Source organism: Dicentrarchus labrax, unplaced genomic scaffold (genome assembly GCF_905237075.1).
Source record: "Dicentrarchus labrax unplaced genomic scaffold, dlabrax2021, whole genome shotgun sequence".
In the NCBI taxonomy this organism is placed as follows: domain Eukaryota; kingdom Metazoa; phylum Chordata; class Actinopteri; family Moronidae; genus Dicentrarchus; species Dicentrarchus labrax.
In genome coordinates, this window is record NW_026136701.1 from 3,985,522 (window position 1) to 4,005,841 (window position 20,320).

A 20,320-nucleotide genomic window follows, 5' to 3' on the forward strand; every position below is an offset into this window, starting at 1 on the left:
AGAAGGAGAGAGGAGAGGAGAATAACAGAGGAATGAGAGGAGGAATACTGCAGTTTTGCTGACAGCATCAGTTTTACGTCCAAAGCCTCAGCCTGATTTTGCTGTTTTGGATTTTTCCAATGCAAGTAACCAGTGATGGAGTAGCAAATAAAAATCAGCAACACACATATGAACATTTTATTTTAAATGTATATTATTTAACTTACTAATGAATTATTTCATCATTTATCCTTAGTACAATTTGATACAAGTCACTGCTTTGATCAGTTTACCTCGTAAAGGGGGGGCAGCTATTTCTGTTCTTTAGGCAGAGAATCAGTATTGATTCTAAATCTAATTTGTTAAGTGTCCCACTAGATCTGCGCAGTGTGCGAACTATACCCAGGCTATCAGGGGAACTCACTTTTCCAGTGTTGTGGGAGGATATATTTCCTGATAGTTTCTGATCTGAAATTAATGACATTGGTGATGGCAACAATAACAGTATCTTCTTTAAAGTGAATTAGTGATGAGTCAACCTCATGCACAAATCATGCATCAAGATGCAGAAAAATATTAATGCATGGCAAAAGTAAGATGTTACAGTCCCTCCAGGAAGTTTCAATCGCATCAATTACAGCGAATTCTCTGTACGGCTTTGCACTTTTGTTCAACCACCTCAAGCTGTCCGCAAATTTGATCAGTCATTGTGGTTTCCTGCATGTTGAGTCATATATCACCAAACTCACTTCTTCGTTTCTAGTGTTGAAGATGCAGATGTGTTGAACATTTTATTCTCACTGGAACAAGTTGCCTTTTTTTTTTTTTTTTCAAAAGTTCTTTTTGGGCCTTTTATTGCCTTTAATGGATAGTGACAGCTGAAAGTAGACAGGAAAGGGGAGTAGAGAGAGGGGATGACACTGCAACAACTTGGTACATGGTTGCCAGCTCTACCGGTTGAGCTAACCGGGCGCCCAGTTGCCTTCAATTTTTAATGCATTTATTCACTTTCCCCTGCAGTTTTGTTTTCGTCCCCAAAAATCTAAATTTTCTAGAAAGGCGTGAAGCCGTGAAGTCAGACATTCTAGGCTGCAACAATCCAAAACAAATAAGCAAAATCCTGGAGGGGCTGATATTGTCAGTATTTTAGAGACCAAATCATGTTTTCAGGGGAGCTCATGTCTTATTGAGAGGAGCCTAGCCCCCACTGGATCCCCTCGTTCACACCCTGGTCCTGAGTTAGCACTGATCAAACAGTAAAATCAGCTTCATGCTCCTCCAAAACACAAAAACTAAACTAAAAGACAGAAACATAGATCCTAACATAACGTGGACATACAGCACCACCCAGTGGGCTCAAGTGTTTGTTGCGTTTGTTGAGTTTTGCATAGATTAAATGGTGTATCATGCTTATATTGCAGGGTATATATACTGCTCAATCACTGTGCATAATGTAAAGTAATCACATTTAAATGTTACTACTGGTACATAGGTGGAATAGGAGATATATCAGTATAGGGAAAAAACACATCAAATTCCTCACCACTTAAACTGACAACATCAAGTATTAGTACCAGCAACGCGGTACTAATACTAGTACAAAAACAACAAAACTATCAAAAGTAAAAGTACTCACTCTGGAAGAAAAAACAAAGCTCTGCTACACAAATTTATATTTATATATTTTTGCTGTTCTTTCTGAAAAATTGGATGAAAAAGCCTTTTTGGCTAGATAGGCGAGGTTTAAGTTTTTAAAATATATTATCTTGTGTTTTTTAGGTAGAATCTTCGTAGTAACTGACATTGCCGCACAATAATGGGTCCACATTCATCACAAATGCACTCACTCAGATATGAGGAGTCCTGCAGCCAAGCACTACGCTGGCACACATCCCTGCTGACAGGAACACAGGTCTTCAGTGAATGAATCAAAGCTGTTCAAATAACAAAGTAATGCAATAGAAAATGTATGAATGAGTCTAATTATAAGACTGTTAGAGCAGGGCAGAGATATTAAAGCACACCAATGTCTTATGTATTAGTCCCTTATTTTGTTTTCTTATCTTCATTTCATTTTAAAAAGCTTGCTAGTTATTATTTATGAAAAACAGAGAGCAGAGAGTTTCATAGGGAATAGTTTTAAGTTTATTCAGAAAACACATATATTCAGTTAAAATATTTTTTAACCACTCACACCTAATATAATGGGTAGAAACGGAAAACAAGATTTTTTCGTAATGCTGTCCGAGGCTGTGAGACTCACACAAACACACAGGACTCACAGCCTCTCACTCTCTCTATCTTTCATCATTCCATTCATTCTGGTTTCCTCTTTTACCTCCATGTCGCTGTGAGTAAGCTTCTGGGTGCTTCATTGTTGAATATGTTGTTGCTCTCCACTTTTCAGCACCTTTCTGCTCCTTACGTTACTTTAAGCAAGTGGAGCGCAAATGGTAGGACACACACACACACACACACACACACACACACACACACACACACACACACACACACACACACACACGTGAGTGTGACAAATGTAAAATTTCCTCCTAGATGGGACAAAGAAATGTATGAGTGTGCCTGTCATTGTCTGATCAACAATACAGAGCATTTACACTTCAAAGAGTCTCACTCACTGAATGTACAAAACACACACACACACACACACACACACACACACACACACACACACACACACACACACACACACACACACACACACACAGAAAATGATGCTTCTGTGTGTGTGAGGGAAGATAAAGAGCACTTTCTGCCTGTTGCACAAGTTACAACAGTTCTGACTGAGTATCAACACTACAGCATGTTCATGAGGCATGAATCACTTGACAAGCAGCTTCAGACACAAAGCATGTACATAATAATATTACACCAGAGTCTGCATGTTTGCCATACTTATTAATGCTAACTAAATACATACTACATGCAGACTGTTATGCAATATACCACTGTTCTTTTTAGTACTTTTCACTGTACATATTGTCCTGTTTTACATTTGTATATATTGTCTCTTTTTATTGTCTCTAGTTCATCTTTACTTATATTTTTGTCACACTGTTTATTGTTGTATATCAATATAGCAAGGCTAATTCCTTGTATGTGAAAATCTACTTAATGACAATAAAATGGATCCTGAATCCATGTATAAATATTCAAATTATATTCATAACAATGTGTTTATGTAAGCTTTTATTTAAAATCTATATATATTACAATAAAAATATATAAATTGAGTTCCTATACAAACAGGACTACATAATATTTTATGCTTCTCTCTTGTCCATTTGTACCGTAAATAAATCTTTATACATAGAATACATTTATACATTTTAGTAGCCCAAGTTTACACATAATCCATGACAACAAAGATACAGAAAAATAGAAATGCATGACCAAATTGGCATATTGGCAATATTATATAAAAAGAAAATCACTAATGATGTTTTCAGAGGAGCTCATGTGTTATTAAGAGGAGCCCAGCTCCCCCTGGCTCCTCTGTAGTTCGCACCTTGTTCCATATTTCTCCATCATCTCATTCTTTTCTTAAACTATTTTAAGACTCAGATACACACACACACACACACACACACACACACACACTATTGGATGGAGCAGAGAGCAAGGCAAGACCACTAGAGGGGTCATGTCACACACACATACACACAACCACGTTTGCTTGGAGGCAGCGCTGCTGAAAGGTGATCTGTGCTGGATCACCACTTATGTGTGTGTGTGTGTGTGTGTGTGTTTGTGTGTGTGTGTGTGTGTGTGTGTGTGTGTGTGTGTGTGTACATGTGTAAAATCTATTAGTATAGTGCAGCCACAGGAACTAATGCTATTTCCTGTGCTTTACATCTGACTGTATTTATTTATTACAGTGGAAACGGTTCAACAGTGAAGATTAAAGGAACACATCAAGGATTTGGAGATTTTCCTGCTGGTCACTGTTTCTCAAAGTGCTGAGACACACCAACATCCTCCATGTGTCAGCAGTGGATGATGGAAACTCTCAATATAATGTGCCCTACAGTTGTATAGAGTAACAGAGCTAATCATCTTGAGGAAATTCGTAAATTTAGTTTATCTAGAAACAAAGTCGTTTTCCACAATGCAAATTTAAGGAGTATACAAAGCTGAATACAATTTTGGAGGAGGTATGATATAAGACTACAAATACAAAAGAACATAGAAGAAATATATATAAGATATATATAAGAAAATAAAAATAAAAACCCATGTCAGCAGCTGAATGTGTGCAGATGAAATGAAATATCTGCTTCACATTTAGAACTACCACCTTCATCCTTTTTGTTTCCTTGTCATCAGGATCTGCACAGCACAGACTGCAGCTATCGATTCAACAAAGGGTTCTGACCCATGGCATGATCACTCACACACACACACACACACACACACACACACACACACACACACACACACACACACACACACACACACACACACAAAACCAAGACTAAGCAGGTCTGTAATGATTTCATCATGTAGCAGGATATCCTACCACCACAATATAAACACTCAAAGAGGGTCCAGGGGTCTCTCCTTACTTCCTTCCCCCTGTATCCCTTTCTCCTCCATTCACTCTCCCCTCGTCTCCTTTACCCTCTGAACCCAGGATATGTTTGGTTGTTTAAAACATGACAGCAGCAGCAGCCATCATTTTTTTTGTATTGCAACCAAACAAGTTATTTGACCCTAAACCTTCACCTCACTGGGCCTGAATGAGTTTAACAGCGTGCTGAAGAAAAAGTGAGAGTCACCGCCAATCACTGTTGGGTGTGGCTCAACAGCGGCCCATCCTCCACTATCCCCTCTTTCCTCCCCCGCTGTTGAGACATTTCAATCAGGATTTCAATAAGATATTTTTTCTAAAGTTTGTTTTATAAATGATCAAATAAATGATACTGAACCAACCAACTACTCTTTTTATATTTTGATCTATCAAAAATAGAGGAGGAGCAACCACCTCGGCCCCTGTGGACCAGCCTCTTCTGGTGTGGCTACAGGTGCAACAGAGCAGGAGGCTGTGGTCAGAGTTAAAAAAGGCTTGAAAGGGCCAAAGAAGGCCAAAGCCCTCCTAAATGTTACACACTGGACCTTTAATCTGCCAATCTATAGTATAGAGGAATGGTTCCCAAACTGGGGGCCGGAACAACCTCTAGGGTTCACCAAAACTCCATGGGGGGTCGCAAGGCCTTCTTTATTTTAAGGTGTGCCATAAAAATTAAAAAATATACACAGTAGGCTTATATCTAGGCATCTGGTTCACCTCTGTGAAGAAAAGTAAAAGTAAAGTAAACTGTCTAATAGAGCAAAGGCCAAGCGTCAGGGAGAAGAAAACAATTTCTCCATTAAGTCTGTATGATTGTTAAAAATGACTTAAAAATATAAATAATACAGACGGAGAATTTGTTTAAAGTTCCCTAAACAGGAAATAATCTGCTCAGAATTCATCTAAATGACTCGTTTTATACAAGCTTCTTGCAGTTACTGAGTTCACCACCAAAAGCTGAGCAAGGTCAAACACATATAACTCGTAGGTCTGTGTCCGGCTGAGCTCTGCCTTCTTTGGGGACTTAAAGGAATCACTTGTTTTGGTAACTAAAAGCCCAGTGGATATGCAGCTTCTGTGCTACTGTTAACGCTATGAGAATGAAGACTGGAAAGAATTCCGCCTGCAGCAGATTGGCTTGTAAAACCATCAAGCTGTTATTTTGCAAAAGGATTTTTTTCCCAAGCAAATCTATCTGGAACTCAATATTGCTTCATTCACAGTTTGTATTTCTGTTTTTCTTTGTCTGCAGTCAGGACAATGTCTCAGGACAGTTCACATTCTGAATCATGATCTCTGACAGATTTTGGGTTGAAGATCTTGTTGCATGTGTGGATCACACAGTGTGATTTTAGGAGTTGGTTTGTTCTGGCCAACCATGTGAATAAATTACAGAGAGGTCCCATTCCTCCCAGAGATTCGTCTTCCACTCTGCCAGACGGACAGGGCCTCACACACTTCCTCTCTCTCTCTCTTTCTCTGTGTTTATGTGTGTGTGTGTCCCACTTGGCTTAACACCTCCAGACAGAGACAGGACAGGATATGGATGTCAGTTTCATTTTAAAGGGGACAGACTGGACAGAAAGTATTGATTTTAACACTATTTTTGTTTGAGTCTGTGTTTTGTGACAGTTTATAACCTAATTCTGGAAAGTCATATTTGGCCTGTCAATTAAACAACATTGGCGTTCCCTCTGGTAGTGTGGGAAAATTGCAAGGGTCAGAGGACACAGAAGTCCCTAAAATACTCTTGTAACTAGAGAACAGACATAACCTCTGATTACACTCTGTAACTGCTCTTTTCAAACATGAAATTCTAACTTCAATAGAAGTCTGTTTCGCTGCTTAATATATTACAGTTGTCATTACGGTCTCATTGCCAGTTCATGAAAAAGTAGAAACATGGCGGACTCTGTAGAAGAGGACCCACTCCCTGTGTAGATAAGGCTATGGCTAGGTTAGCTGCTATTACCATAATGCATCCAAATCTCTAACCAAACTGTTGGCAGTCAAGTTGTGTTGTGGGTAATGTAGACAGCAGGTGACAAGGAATAAGAAAAAATAAAAAGTAAAAATATCTTTTAAACAGTGTTCATTGTGTTATAAAGGAATGCTAAATTGGTGGAGTACTCTATTAATTGAATTGGAACTTGACTACTACTCTATTATTTTCAAATTCTGTGAGGTGTTCCAGTATGTTTTTCTCTCCGCTTGTATCTCCAGTATCTCCAGTAACTCTACGTCTCTGAGAGCATCCAGCCATAACACTGAGATGTCCCACGTGAAAAGATAACACGAAATGCAGGCAGAGATAGCCATCGACCACAAATGTGACACTGTGTGGCCTAGAGCTACACACCAACACACACACACACACACACACACACACACACACACACACACACACACACACACACACACACACACACACACACACACACACACACACACACACACACACACACATACACACACACCCAACCCTTATTTACCATAAAAGTATCAGTTTGCCCTCTGTCTGAGCCTGTAGAGAGACTTTGTACAGTGACTGGGATGACAGGCGGACAGAAACTGCAAGAACTTGAAAAAGCAAAAAGCAGGAAAGCGAAGAGGTCTAAAATTAAATGATTAAAGATATTATTTAAATGATTAAAGACCCCACATTAAAACCCAAATCTTGAAGCTATTTGCTACTTCCAATTCTGGATCGATTCAAACTGAGAAAGCTGTTGAGAGAACGTTGGCATTGTCATTAAGGCTGAAAGGGGTGATATGGTAACCAAACTGAAATATCTTGGCATAATGATGGCTCCAAATCTGAATTTGAAGTAAAAAAAAAAAGTTAAAACAATGAAGACAAAATTTAGACAAATTATGTGTTTCAATGGATGCGGCCAAGATAGTTCTTAATGATGCTATGATCCTTTCCCACATATCCTATTGTATTACATGTTTGGAGATGTCATTAACAAAAAGAGTTCTTGTAAAAACAAGCCTGAAAATAAGATATTTTAAAAATATTCTGAGCTTTGAGAGTTTTAGATTATATTAAAATGGTTTGTCAAAATTTTGTATACAATTTTAAATGGCATGGCCCCTCTTCCCTCTTGTTTACTTTTGTTGGAAGAACTCAATAAAATCCTCAAAATGGACCTCCTATGAGAGATTGTAGTGCATTGCATTTGGGCAGTCAGCTTTCTCTGTGAAAGCTACAACTCAGAGATATTCCCAACCAGATGACATAAAGAGCCTTAGTTCTACCGACAAAAAAAAAAAAAAAAGCTAGATTCAACTTGACTCTGACTTCAACTCTGACTAGTCAGATGTGCTAATTAACAACATTTTCCACATTATGTTACTAGAAAACGTTTTACAGTTAGAGTTATGTTGCCACCATGTTGCAATTTAGTAGGGTTGGGTGAAAAGGAAATGGAATTGCTCCCTCTCTAACCCTAACCCTAGCTAAGTGGCAAATACTGTGCTCAGTTCAAAGTAGATCAGAGGCCCTGAGCTTCAAATAATGATGGGTGAATGTATCCCTCCATTCACCCATTCACCAAACCAAAGTAAAGAATGTCTTTCAAGTAGTGTATACGTAAGTTGACTTAAGTGCCGTACTTATGTTAGTACGAAAACTGTTTGATCGTTTGTTAAATCATCAGAAGGACATAATGCACCCAGAGGAAGGCAGCACCAAATCCATGATCTCATTCATGTGGATGTATCTGCAGACCACTCCAGCATGTCCAATGAGTGTTCAGGTGCTTAGACATAATAATAATAGGAGACAAGCCTCATATAATAATTTGTGTGGGTTTTCTGAGGCAGCAGCAGTCCCGACTGTGTCACTGCCCAGCCAGAACCTTCTGGCCTATTGTTTGTGTACCACCCTGCCAACGGACCGGACGTTTACCTCCATTACCTCGCTGTGTTTACCTCCACAGTCGGCCCAGAATAACCTGTCACTCAGCAGCCACTATTCACCCATTTCCTCCAATAGCGTGACTCTGCTGTACAAGGGGGCGGGAACTGGATTAAAACAGGATAGAATGAGGAAAACAAGATGTGACAGAGAGGAGGGTTTCACAAAGGACAGGAAACACAGAGACATGTCAAAGAGAGCAGGAGGGAGAGATGGAGGGAGAGATAGAAGGAGGAGAGACGGGGGCTTAGAGAGAGAAGTGAATGAGGCAGATATAGAAAGAGAGGGAGAAAACAAGAGAGGAGGAAGGAAACTGGAAGGACAGAGCAAGATTAACAAAGGAAGAAAGTGCAGATGGAGTGATGAAGAAATAAAGAAAGAAACAATGAAAAAAGACAAAAAATATTCCTACTTAAGCTTTGAAGTCCGCTTTTAGATACAAAGTGGTTTGTTGTGATTATGAAATGATTCGATAAACAGTGGTGGCTTGCTGCGAGTGCCCTGACGGATGAAGTGATGAAAGTTTTCTAATAACAGAAGTGAGTCAAAGCTTTAGGTTTTTAACAGTCTTAGTCAGCAGACTGACAGACACAGCTTTGATCTCTAACTTTGATTCTCTACGTTCAGACCTGAGGACAAACTGAAAATTAAATAAAAATGTAAGTATTCAAAGATCAGAATAAAGGGGAACTTTGCCTTTACTTTATATTTGTATTTCATATACAAGTACACGTATGCTCTGCATTCCCCAAAGCTTCCACCCGACGCTAGTCTCTGAATGACAGCAAGGATTACATACATTGGGCCCTAGAACCAACTGGAGAGACTTGTAGGACACTATCTTGTCACTATGTTCCAAGATCTCAGCACTTTGGTGAGCAAAATGATCCTAACTGAAATGATGTCCAAAATGATGTAAATAAATTGTAATGAAGTGGAATTGTTCACTGTGACAAAGAGGCAGCTAGAAGTCAGAAATGATGTTGCTACATTCTAAAGCCATTAAGTAATCCATAAACTGATTTAGTGGCCTGAGTGAGAAACTACTTCATAGCTTCAACAATGTTTAATCATTGAGGTGATGCTTCAGAAAACGTGACACCCTATTTTCAGGTGATCTATTGCTGTGGTTCCCAACCTAGGGGTCGGGACAGCCCAAAAGGGTTCCATGATAAATCAGAGGGGTCGAGAGATGATTAAAAGTTATATATATGAGTCATGGTGTCACTCTCCCCCTGCCTGTGTTGCTATCGCAGCCTCTCTGTGGTTTGTTTCCATAGCCGGTCTGCTCCCTGTGCAGCTGAGTTTTTAGTTTTCATCATCTACGTGAATTAAAGATTTATTTCAACCAAAGCAGAGCTGGTGATTGTTGGAACAGTGGAAAGACTAACAAAGACAGTTTCGGTGAGTTTTATTTTGTTTCTGTCCACTTTGAATTAACAATTAAGATGTTACAATGATATGCAAGGTAAAATCACAATTTTTCTCTGTGGCGCAATAGTACCACTTTTTCTAGCTAAACAAAAGGTCTATCTGGGGAAGGGATCCTGTTTAGAATGTTTTCAGACACTTACAATAATAATCCTAGCCTGCCAGTGGCAAAAATAAAAGCTTTTAACGGACGTACTTTTTTTAGGATTAACATTAGCTTACATTGCAGCACTTTTCACCAATATTTGTTCACATCTAACTCTGTGAATTAAGGGTTTATTTTGACCAAACCAGTCTTGGTGATTGTTGGAAACACTAACAAAATCGGTTTTGGAAAGTTTTCAAAGTTTCTGTCCTTTTGTTTTTGTCTGAGATGCTAGTGCTCTAGCACGACATCCAGTGGCAAGTGAGTTTTATATAAGTTATAACTTAAAACTGCGCTAACCAGTATTTTTATATAAACAATGGAAAAGGACTACATCTCTGCTCTGTGGCCTTAAAGAGAGTTTGAGTGTCTTTCAGCTCATTGTTTTGGTTTCATGGCCCATAGCTTTTACTGCTTTGGCTCATTCTCACTGCTCTCATCAACCTTGTTTCCAGCAGCCGTTTTTCTCAGGACCAAAAACAGAGCTAAGAAAAGTGAATATTGGACTTATATTCATCAGGTAGACACAAACACTACTCCAGAATGTTAATGTTGCTTGTGTGCCTGCTTATGAGCTGATAATAGAAAGTTTATATGGTGGTAGTGAGTGGACCATTAGTTTTTTCATTTGTCAGGAGATCATCACTCTTTGGTTGAACTGCTAGTAAGCAGCCAAACCAAAAAATAAATCATAACAAAGACTGAAAGAAACAATATAAAACAGCAGTATTCTCAGATTGCTAAAGATTTTTTTTTCAGGTTTAAAGGAAGTTATATTTTCAGGCTGTGCAAATGTAAATGTGCCTTACAGACTCCACAAGTTTCAGACTCACACTGTTTTCCAATTACTATAATAGGGTCTTTAAGGTTTACTTGGCTTTACTGTAAGTCTCCAGACATTCAGAAGGTCTCAGTATTGCATGTTAATATACTGAAGATCAAGTACTTTCTATGGCCTCTTTATGTTTTGTAACATAGGAGTGACAGAGGTAGGAAATAACTTGAAGGGCATCAAACATGTTGGCCAACACACACAGACATTTAGTGGAATTTTTGCTCTCAGATGTATTGTAACAGATCTGCGTGTGCCAGTAGTGGAATACAGAAATGGCATGAAAGTGGTCTGTCAACACCAACAACAGGCTCACAGTGAGTTTGGAGTCTGATTTTTTCTGTGTTAGCCAACCAACTGACAGACAAAGCTTTGAAGCTGTGGCTTCAGTACTCAGCACCATAGTAAGGCCTCAAGACTTTATTTGGAAAGAGATTTGAGAAAAACTGTTTTTTTTTAAAAAAAACACACAACACAAAAACTCTTACGATATCCTCACATATAAAACTAATTTAACTGTCATGTATTATTAACATCTGCACTGGCACGTGAGTCAATGATTAACATGGAAAAATGAATTAAAGTATCAAATTATGAACAAATCCTGAGGCAAAAAATGTTTCAACACGAGGTACACAAACAATGAAGAGCAGATTGGTTTCTCTTAAATGCAACACACTGACTGTGCTGTGGGCCGTACAGACAGAAAAAGTACTCAAAGTCAACACGTTCTCACTCCTAAGTGGTACTGACGCTTGGTCAGTGGCCCTTCACCCTCTCGCTCCGTCAATTCTGGATGAGCAGGGCTCTTCCTTAGTAAGAATAATTATCTAATGTCTGTAACTTCTAGTCAAGCAATCATAAGTATTCAATGTCCTGTTACACCTACAAATAAAGCTTGCATGCGTGTGAAAAGGTTGCTGTTTGGTTAAGTCTTGGCACAGAAACTTCTTGGTTAGGATCAGAAAAAGATTGTTAAGTTACGTTAACTACCAGTTACCAGACGTGACTTAAATACCTGAATAAAACGTAACTTATGTACATTACTTTAAAGAAAAATGTTGGTTTCACTCAGGACATGAACAGCTGTGTCCTGGGTTTGAGTCCTGTGTTTGTTTGAGTCATCCATACACTGCACCACTTCCATATGTGGACTTTCTCCTTCCTTATATAACGTCACCTGACAATGTCCACAGTTTGCATTAGAGGGATACCTACGGCGTCTTATTTTAAAACGGAGGCCCACTGACCAGCAGCAGTGTTTGACGACAGAGTGAGACCTGGTTGGGATGTTGTGACTGCAAAGACCTCCAGCTCGCGGGTCCAATGACTTAAGGATATTATAGGATACTATAAAAACAATGAAATCTCAGTCTTTTAGGCTTCACCAGACAAATGACAGCTCCATCCATAATGTATGATGTGAGTATTTGAATGTCTACATCAAAGAGGCATTTGTGTTGCAATACAACCACTGAAATCCAGAGGCCTCGACTGACCACAGTAATCTCAGTGGAGCGCTAGCACGCTAGCTAGCCTCTGAGGAGCAAACAGTGTTTCCTTTGGAGCAGTGAGGGAGCTTTGAAAAATCCACTGACTGAAATAGAGATCCAGCAGGTTTTGACTGCAGATGACGGGTAAAGAAAACACAACAGAACGTGATAACATCTGAGCTAAATTTGGATTTTTATGAGCAGGAGTGAACAAATGTGCCGATGTATAACGCAGCAGGAGACATTGGTTACCTACCGCAACTGAGCTAATCTTGCTCTTACTTTAGATGTTAGGTCCCCCTCATCATCTTCCTCAACCTACTGCTGATCCAGTTAACTACATCCTGATGACTCTAGAAGGCAGGGTCAAAGAGCAACTGCCTCCTTTACCCTCCTCCTTTCCCTTTTCATCACGCTTTCCATCCATTTTGTACCAGTTGAGAGCATCGGAGAGCTAGTTATACTAATCAACAGCAGGACAGCAGGACAGCAGGCAGCACGAGAGAGGGAGACAAAAAAATGAGAATAAGAACAAGAATGAAATAAGCAGGAGGACAGGTCATCATGAACCCCTTTCAGACATGAACTTTTTTATGTAAAAAGATCAGTCTCACGTCTAAATAAAAGTCATGATGGAAGTCAGGGCGGACCTACTGTATTACTTTCAACACAGCAGCCTGAATTTAATGACATCTTAAAGGCAGTGCCAGCACAAGGTTCAATACATAGAGACAGAGAGATGAAATGCACGTCTTGTTCCATTTTATTAAGATTCATTTTATAACATAATCATCATGTCTTAGGCACATGAAATGCACAGAGTGAGTTTAATAAACCAGGAACCACTGTGTACGAGCTAATTTGAAGTTGTCAGACGGAACTCCTTGCTTATATTTGTTATTTTTATGCATGCCAAAAGCGTGGATTAAATTATAAATATCAAATTAAAACGCTTTACAGAAAGCCCATGAAGATAAAGGAATTGAGTCCAAGCTATTGTCATTCTATGGCTGAGCACTGTCACTGACCCAGGCAGCAGGATTCTCTAACAAAGGATGAATACTGATAAGGAAGAAGAAGAGAGAGATAGATAACACGTTGTTATGGCAGCCAGCGGTGTGTGGACAGTTGGCACCTTAATGACCTCACTAAGATCGTCTTGGACCACAGGACCACTGTCACTACTGTATCGGTTAATGGCAGTCGGAATAAAATTCAACTAAATTGAATCCCTCCAGGTCCAGAAATGGCTCCCCGAAGCCCAGGAAACATCAGTTCCCCATGATGATGTCATTTCCCCCTCTGTCAGAGAAGGCCGCCATCCAGCCTGACGTTGTGTCGCCACGCAGAACACAAGTCATCTGTCATTGGCCTGCAATGCTAATGAAACCCAGATGTGGCACTCCTCTGGTTCTGCTGGGCCACGCCCACTTATCCTTTGTTGTCACGTCAATACAGTACCCAGAATCCCGCTGTTTATTTTGGTTGTCCTGGTGATGGGGTACTGTAGCTGAGATGAAAGGGGAGCTGGAGATGATGGGGGGAACAGAGACGGACAAACAAACTCACGTGTACGTGTACGTGTACATACGCACAGTAATTACCTTATAGTCTGGTTGGTTGGTGGTCAGTTACAGAAGCGGCTTTCAAACTGGGGTCCGGGGACTGACACTGCAATAACAAAGGATTAGAATGTTTTAAATTTGGTCAGATTTTTGGAACAACAAGGGAGGAAATAGGGCTGTTTTCAGTTATTGTAATGTACAGTGATTCCAGTTTGACTATTGATTGACTATGAAGACTTTCTAATGTTAAACAAAATACTCAGAGGGTATTCCTTAAGATAAAAAACTTTCCGATTGGGGGTCTGTGGTCTAATGGGCAGCTAGTATTGTGGGGGTTCTTCACATTCAAACGTTTGTGGACCTCTGAGTTAGAGTACCAGTCCAGTATGATGAGTAAAGCAAAATGTGCTCATTTCTAATGATTCTCTGCAGTTCATGTGAAACAGAAGGAGGGGTTTACGTGACCAAAACAAAAGTGTGACAACAATAGTAAAGACTAAAGGTGCATTTACACCAGCATTCACTCCCATCCATTTCACTAAAGAAAGGGCAGAGACGTGTTCACTTCAGGTTCACTTCAGGTCAAAAACTGACCCTGCGTCTTTCGCTTTGCATCATGTTGAATCTGGTTGAACTTTGACCTGTGAAATCTTGAAGCTCTCCGATGTCCGGTCAGTTTGAGAGAGGGGGTGGGTGGGTTTGACCTCTCATTCAGGAAGTGATTGTTTATTGTTGTGATTGCTGAAATAATGACAGAAGGAGGGAACGTGTAAGGACATGGATTTAGTACGTTTTTAATAAGTTGGAAATGAATGTTGCTGTTTACCAAAGTTTTTCTGCCTAAACTTAAGATATTCCTCCGTTGTGCTTGGCATATCATTATTATCATTATGGTTTAAAATGTGAGTTTTGAAAACAGTGCCAACGTGATATTTAATATATTTTCCTGCTCTGTCAATCACTGTCTATGTTAATATCTGATGTAGGTTGCCATGTGCGCCCGCTTCATGCTTCGTCAGCATTTATTTGTAGGATTACAGTTTTGTGGTTCTTGCTAATGTTTGGTGATGTTTGGTCTTGTGTGATGTTGAAAGGTAACCTGTTAATTACTTTATGTGCCTATATGTGTAAAGGTTTTAAACAGGTCAGTCTACTTTTGGTATGTCTTCTTTGTTTCTCAAACATACCGACCCTGGAACTGCAGATAAAAATTAACCTTTTGGCTAAAAATAATTTTCAAATAAATTACTGTGTATTGTCCTGATGAATAAATGAATAAAATAAAGACAGATGTATTCTGGTGTGCAGACACATGAGGAAGTGGTGTGTCTTCTTCCTTGACTTATATGATGCATTATCTTTTTAAATAACTTTTCTCATCATGTTCATTATGTGTTTATGTAATATTATATGGACTTATTTTATATTTCCATATTTAATAACATATTTTACTTAATGCACAGGAGGAGCAAGTAGATATGCTACTTGTGGCTGCCATGTATATTTGAAATACAGTAGAGTTGCACCCTGTGAAAATGGCTAATATATGCAGTGAATGGAATATCTTTCGGGGAGAACGGTTGTTGGGCTTTCTGTAAACATCTTAAAAACAGCAGTACCTGCCAAGTTTTTTAAGCCTTTGCCTTGTTTTTATCTTTGATGAAACCAGATGCTTACCTCTGTCAATTTAATGTAATTTCCAATGCAAAAGTCTCAAATGTAAAAACAGTGATTGTGTGTGAAACCCAAACTATGGTTACAGCTATTTGAAACATATAAACAATGCATAAGAAAAGACTTACTGCAGATCAAAATCACTGTTGCCTACCTGAAAGCTATGTGTGTCTGAGCTTGTGCATACCAAATGTTAAAGGAGTAAGAAGGAAAAAGCCAGATATTGCAGTTGGCTTTCTCATAATTAGACTGTAACCATGGATGTAAATAAAGCCAATGCCTAAGAAAATAGCATAATCTACATATTTATGACCTTTGAGTCAAGTGGTAGGAAGGACATTTATTTTGAAATTTGCAGTTATTGATTTGAGATAATGTAAAAATGAACATTGTAGCTTTGCAGAAACAGTTGCCATCTAAAATAGTGTTTGAATACAGAATACACATCCATATATATATATTGGATGTATAATGCAGTCTTTAAGGTCCGTTTTTCCTCGGTGATATACTTCAGTACTGGAAAATTTATATTTCATGTATTTGTCAAGAACAAATGTTTAAATGGAGATTTTATAAACATTGTCATCTCACACACACACACACACACACACACACACACACACACACACACACCACACACACACACACACACAGAACTCCCTAATTGTAACCGTCTGTACAGTTTCCAATGTACTGAGTGAAAGGACCACCATCTTCCAGTCATGTCTTTCCATCCATACCTGTCACAAGTAAACACTTCCTGTCAGGGTCAGGTAACTCTCTTTTTTCTCTCTCTCTCTCTCTCTCTCTCTCTCTCTCGCTTTCTCTCCAACACACACACACACACACATACATAGCCTGCGCACAGAGACTGCACACACACAGTCAAGTCCAATCTGTCACCAGTGACTCTCCCTAGCATCAAGTTAAGTAATCTCAGATGCACTTGCAAACAAACACACACACACACACACACACACACACACACACACACACACACACACAGAACCATGTATGGTGACACACCCGTACCGTGACACAGAGATAAGCACGGCATGTCATGGCCAAACCAAAAGCAACTGCTGCTTTAAACCAAAAACAACTGTGTGTTTGTAGGATGCTGGGATGTTTGTGGCTGAGGAGGGAAACCAAGCCCACTGACAAACACCGCCACCGCTCACGAACCCTGACGCCATGATGATAAACTCGCCACTTGCAGTTGAGAAGGTCGAAAAGGTCACTGACCTTTGATCAGTACATATGATTTGATCTGATTTTTACAGTGGTATTGCTCTTTAGATAGATGAATGCATCAAGGCAGCCAACAGTGCATGATCAAAACACAAAGTTAAATGATTACATCAGTGCTAACATTTGCATGAATCTTATTATATACTTTTATACTTTTAGGCAGATTCAGGGTAAATTATAAAAATGACATTAATTCTCCTTGTGAATGGCTCTTTAACCAGGTTTGACAGCTAAATTATCCACCCACTCTCCTAAAGGAGCAGGTGTCTGCATTGTGTATGTGTGTGTGTGTGATGTTCAGAGCTCTCAGACCTTCTTAACTCATTGACATTTTTAAACAAATGGTAATGAAAAGCAGCTATGTAATATCCTTAATTTTGTGTAATTGTGCCAGGTAAGGCATTAAAGCGTTCATGTTAACTGGCTGGAAGTGCAGGCAGATTCATCAATCTAGCGGCCATTTTTATTTTCCCCAGCAATTAACTTGAGCTGAAGTCTCTAGTACCACTGACAGGTTTATAAACCAGACTGTATTGTAGCAATTATCGGAGGGAAAACTAAGTGGTCTAAACAAAATTACAAGAATCCTTAACAATGCTCCCAGCCCAAACAAACACTCCTGTCCTCTCTTCTTATAAATCAGCAGATGCTTTCCATAGTAGTGTTGTCCTAAACCCTCCAACCCTTGAGGAGGGCTGGATTAGGGAGCAGTGGAGTGGCAGGGTCTGCCACATTGGGGAAGGGTTTTATTTCCGGTCTAAATTAAAGCAGTTGGTTTCCTTGTGGAACAAGCACACATCTTTTTTACTTTTTAATATTTGAACAAAATATTATTATTTTTTGAATGTTTTTACTCCTAAATAGGAATGTGTGACTTTACATTAAATAAATGTAAGATAAAAGACCAAGTCATTGTTTTGCAAGTCTCTGTAAATGTCAAGTCATTGCACTCCAGTCCCAAGTCCCAAACTTTGAGTTTCAAGGCCTAAACAAGTTGTAATGTGCTCTTAACCAAATGTAATGACATTTTAACAACAGAACGAACAAAACAAAATTATCTTTGGTATCACTTTTTCCAACTGGCGCTCAGTAACGTGACATTCTTCAAGGTTCTCGCCTGCAACCAGATTAGATGTTGACGGAGTGGAACTGGGGAATTAAGTGTCAACTTACTGGGAATTAATAGCTTTCTAAACCATTTTCAATGACATACTTTTTAATCTTTGGTCTTGGGGGAAGGTATCAAGTATTTTCAAGTCAAAAGGAAAGTCATGAGTCATTGGTGTTAAAGTCCAAGTCGGCTTGCAAGCCTTTTTTTTGATTTTGTGAAGTTGAGTCAGAGATTCAGTCAGTAGATTTGGGACTCGAGTGCACACCTCTGTAAGACGGTGCTGTAGTACCACTGTAGCAATAATATGCCTGGCTGCCAAAACCCATCTCACTTGACTCTGTATCTCTCATTTGTACTTGGCCTTGACTTGGACTCAACTAGTGCTGGTCCTAGACTGGACAAAGGTGGTCTTGACAGCACTGCTGTAAGATACAAACTCAACAATGACTTAATATACAGTAGTCACACAACAGAAATTCAACACTGGTTAGATTCAAATTTTCTATTTGCGGGTCTCATCACCCACAGTGAGGTCAGTTCCAGTGGACAAAATGTGGCACACATTGCAGACTTTGTAGAATAAATAGAAGAACTGGTGAAAGGTGATGGAAGGGTTTGTACAAAAGGCACAACAGCAGCAGACATGACACCTTCACAAACCCAGAACTGACAATCAGACTACCAACTGAACCCATGGACTGATCCTGGTGTGTGGGGACAGTGATAACCACTGTGCCCCCCTCAATGCAGAAAGACTGCATATGTTCATGCCAAAAAGTTTGTATCAAACTAAGTTACCTGGGGGGCTTATCTTACATTTCCATTTCATTCAGAGGCCTTGGAGCCTTTTTACATGAGTTAAATGAACAGTGCCATAAAGGATATAAATCCAGTCTGTATAAAACTCACAACATCCATTGTGCTTTTTTTGAAAATGATATAATTATTTCCTACCACAAAAAAGTGAAGTTAATATTGTTTACACTTTCGCCTTTTTTGTCAAGCTCAGAAAAAAATTCTGAATCCCAAAAATTAACCCTAACCGTAACACATTTTGTGAACTTGTTGGTGACTGTGACACAGTGAAAAATCTTGCATTTTAGAATCACAATACTCCACACGGTGTCTGTCTGAAAGATCTGACTTCCCTGAAACTGTTATTTATAATATTAATTACATATTAGTAAATATAGTTCAAAAGAAGAGTCGGCTCAATCTTGAGGCTGATAAAATTGCAAAATCAGGATTTGTTTTTGAGCTCAGTCTATAAATGATACAGTTTTTTGTGGAGCTGACTCCTTCAGTTTTCAGATTAAAAGTGACAATGCAGTTTTAAAAGCTAGCTTTGCACATTTCTGTTATGTTAGAGGTTAAACCCAGTCTACCACACACATCCACACCATTAAATTATGTCCTAAGGACCCGGTACAGAAGGCTGGGGGACTGAAGTATCGGGTTGCAGACGTATATGCGCAGATAAGACCCAAAGGGATTTTTGCTTTGCCATTCACAAAGTACTCTCTGAGAATGTTTTCATTCATGCCTTTTTGACCCCAGTCTTTGGTTAGCCGTCGCCTTCACTTAAAGTCTGACAAGGTAATCATGGAAGAGGAGGTGCCCTGTAAAATCAAGAGCACTCTCGGTTTTCTGAAGAGGGGGAGACTACTTGGCACTGCCATGCAACAGTTCCTTAAAGCTGAAAAACAGGCAAATAGCAAATCCTCGAAAGGCTTAAGTCAAAAAGTCTTAAATGATGGAGGTTAGGGAAATTATACAATGTATTATACAAGATTGGGTGTATTTATTTACAGCTGTGAAGGTACATAGTAAATGTTGAGACTGTTCTGATCTATGCTGAACAGGTTTGAGGGATTAAATCAACAACTTTGCTGTGTTGGTGATCTGCCCTGAGAGTGCTGCTGGTCAGACGGTGTGGATGTCTGAAGAAATATAAGTCAGTCCCCAAACTCAACCTGCGCCTGTTCATAATGTCCCTGATGGCAAGAAAGGAAAAGATGAGGAATACTGATAGTGTCAGACTGGGCAGAACCAAAAAACCTCTCGCAGGAAAAAGTGTCTGAAAGTTGACTTTTTAAGAAGATTTCTTTTTTTAAAGCACAGCAGTCTATGTGGGCTTTGGAGAATATGATCATATAAATCCTGTTAAGTAGTTTCTTGAATGTTTTCTGATTGATTTTCTAATTTATGAGCTTTCACCTTGATAGCAATAAAAAGAGTTTGAACTAATCTGCTTTTTTCTACTGCCTTAAACTATCAGTAACCTCCCCATATTTTCCAATCTACAAAAAAGAAAGACAGAAAGAAA

The 20,320-nt window shown here is 39.2% G+C and overlaps 1 long non-coding RNA gene across 1 annotated transcript in view; it reads left to right on the top strand.

The window, feature by feature from the left end:
* Nucleotides 1-3,731: 3,731 nt before the first annotated feature.
* The window catches only part of LOC127363785 (uncharacterized), a 52,049-nt gene continuing 35,460 nt past the window's right edge, over nt 3,732-20,320 (top strand). The window contains exon 1 of the long non-coding RNA XR_007884941.1: nt 3,732-3,780. This is a non-coding gene — a long non-coding RNA (uncharacterized LOC127363785). The remainder of the gene's footprint in view (nt 3,781-20,320) is intronic.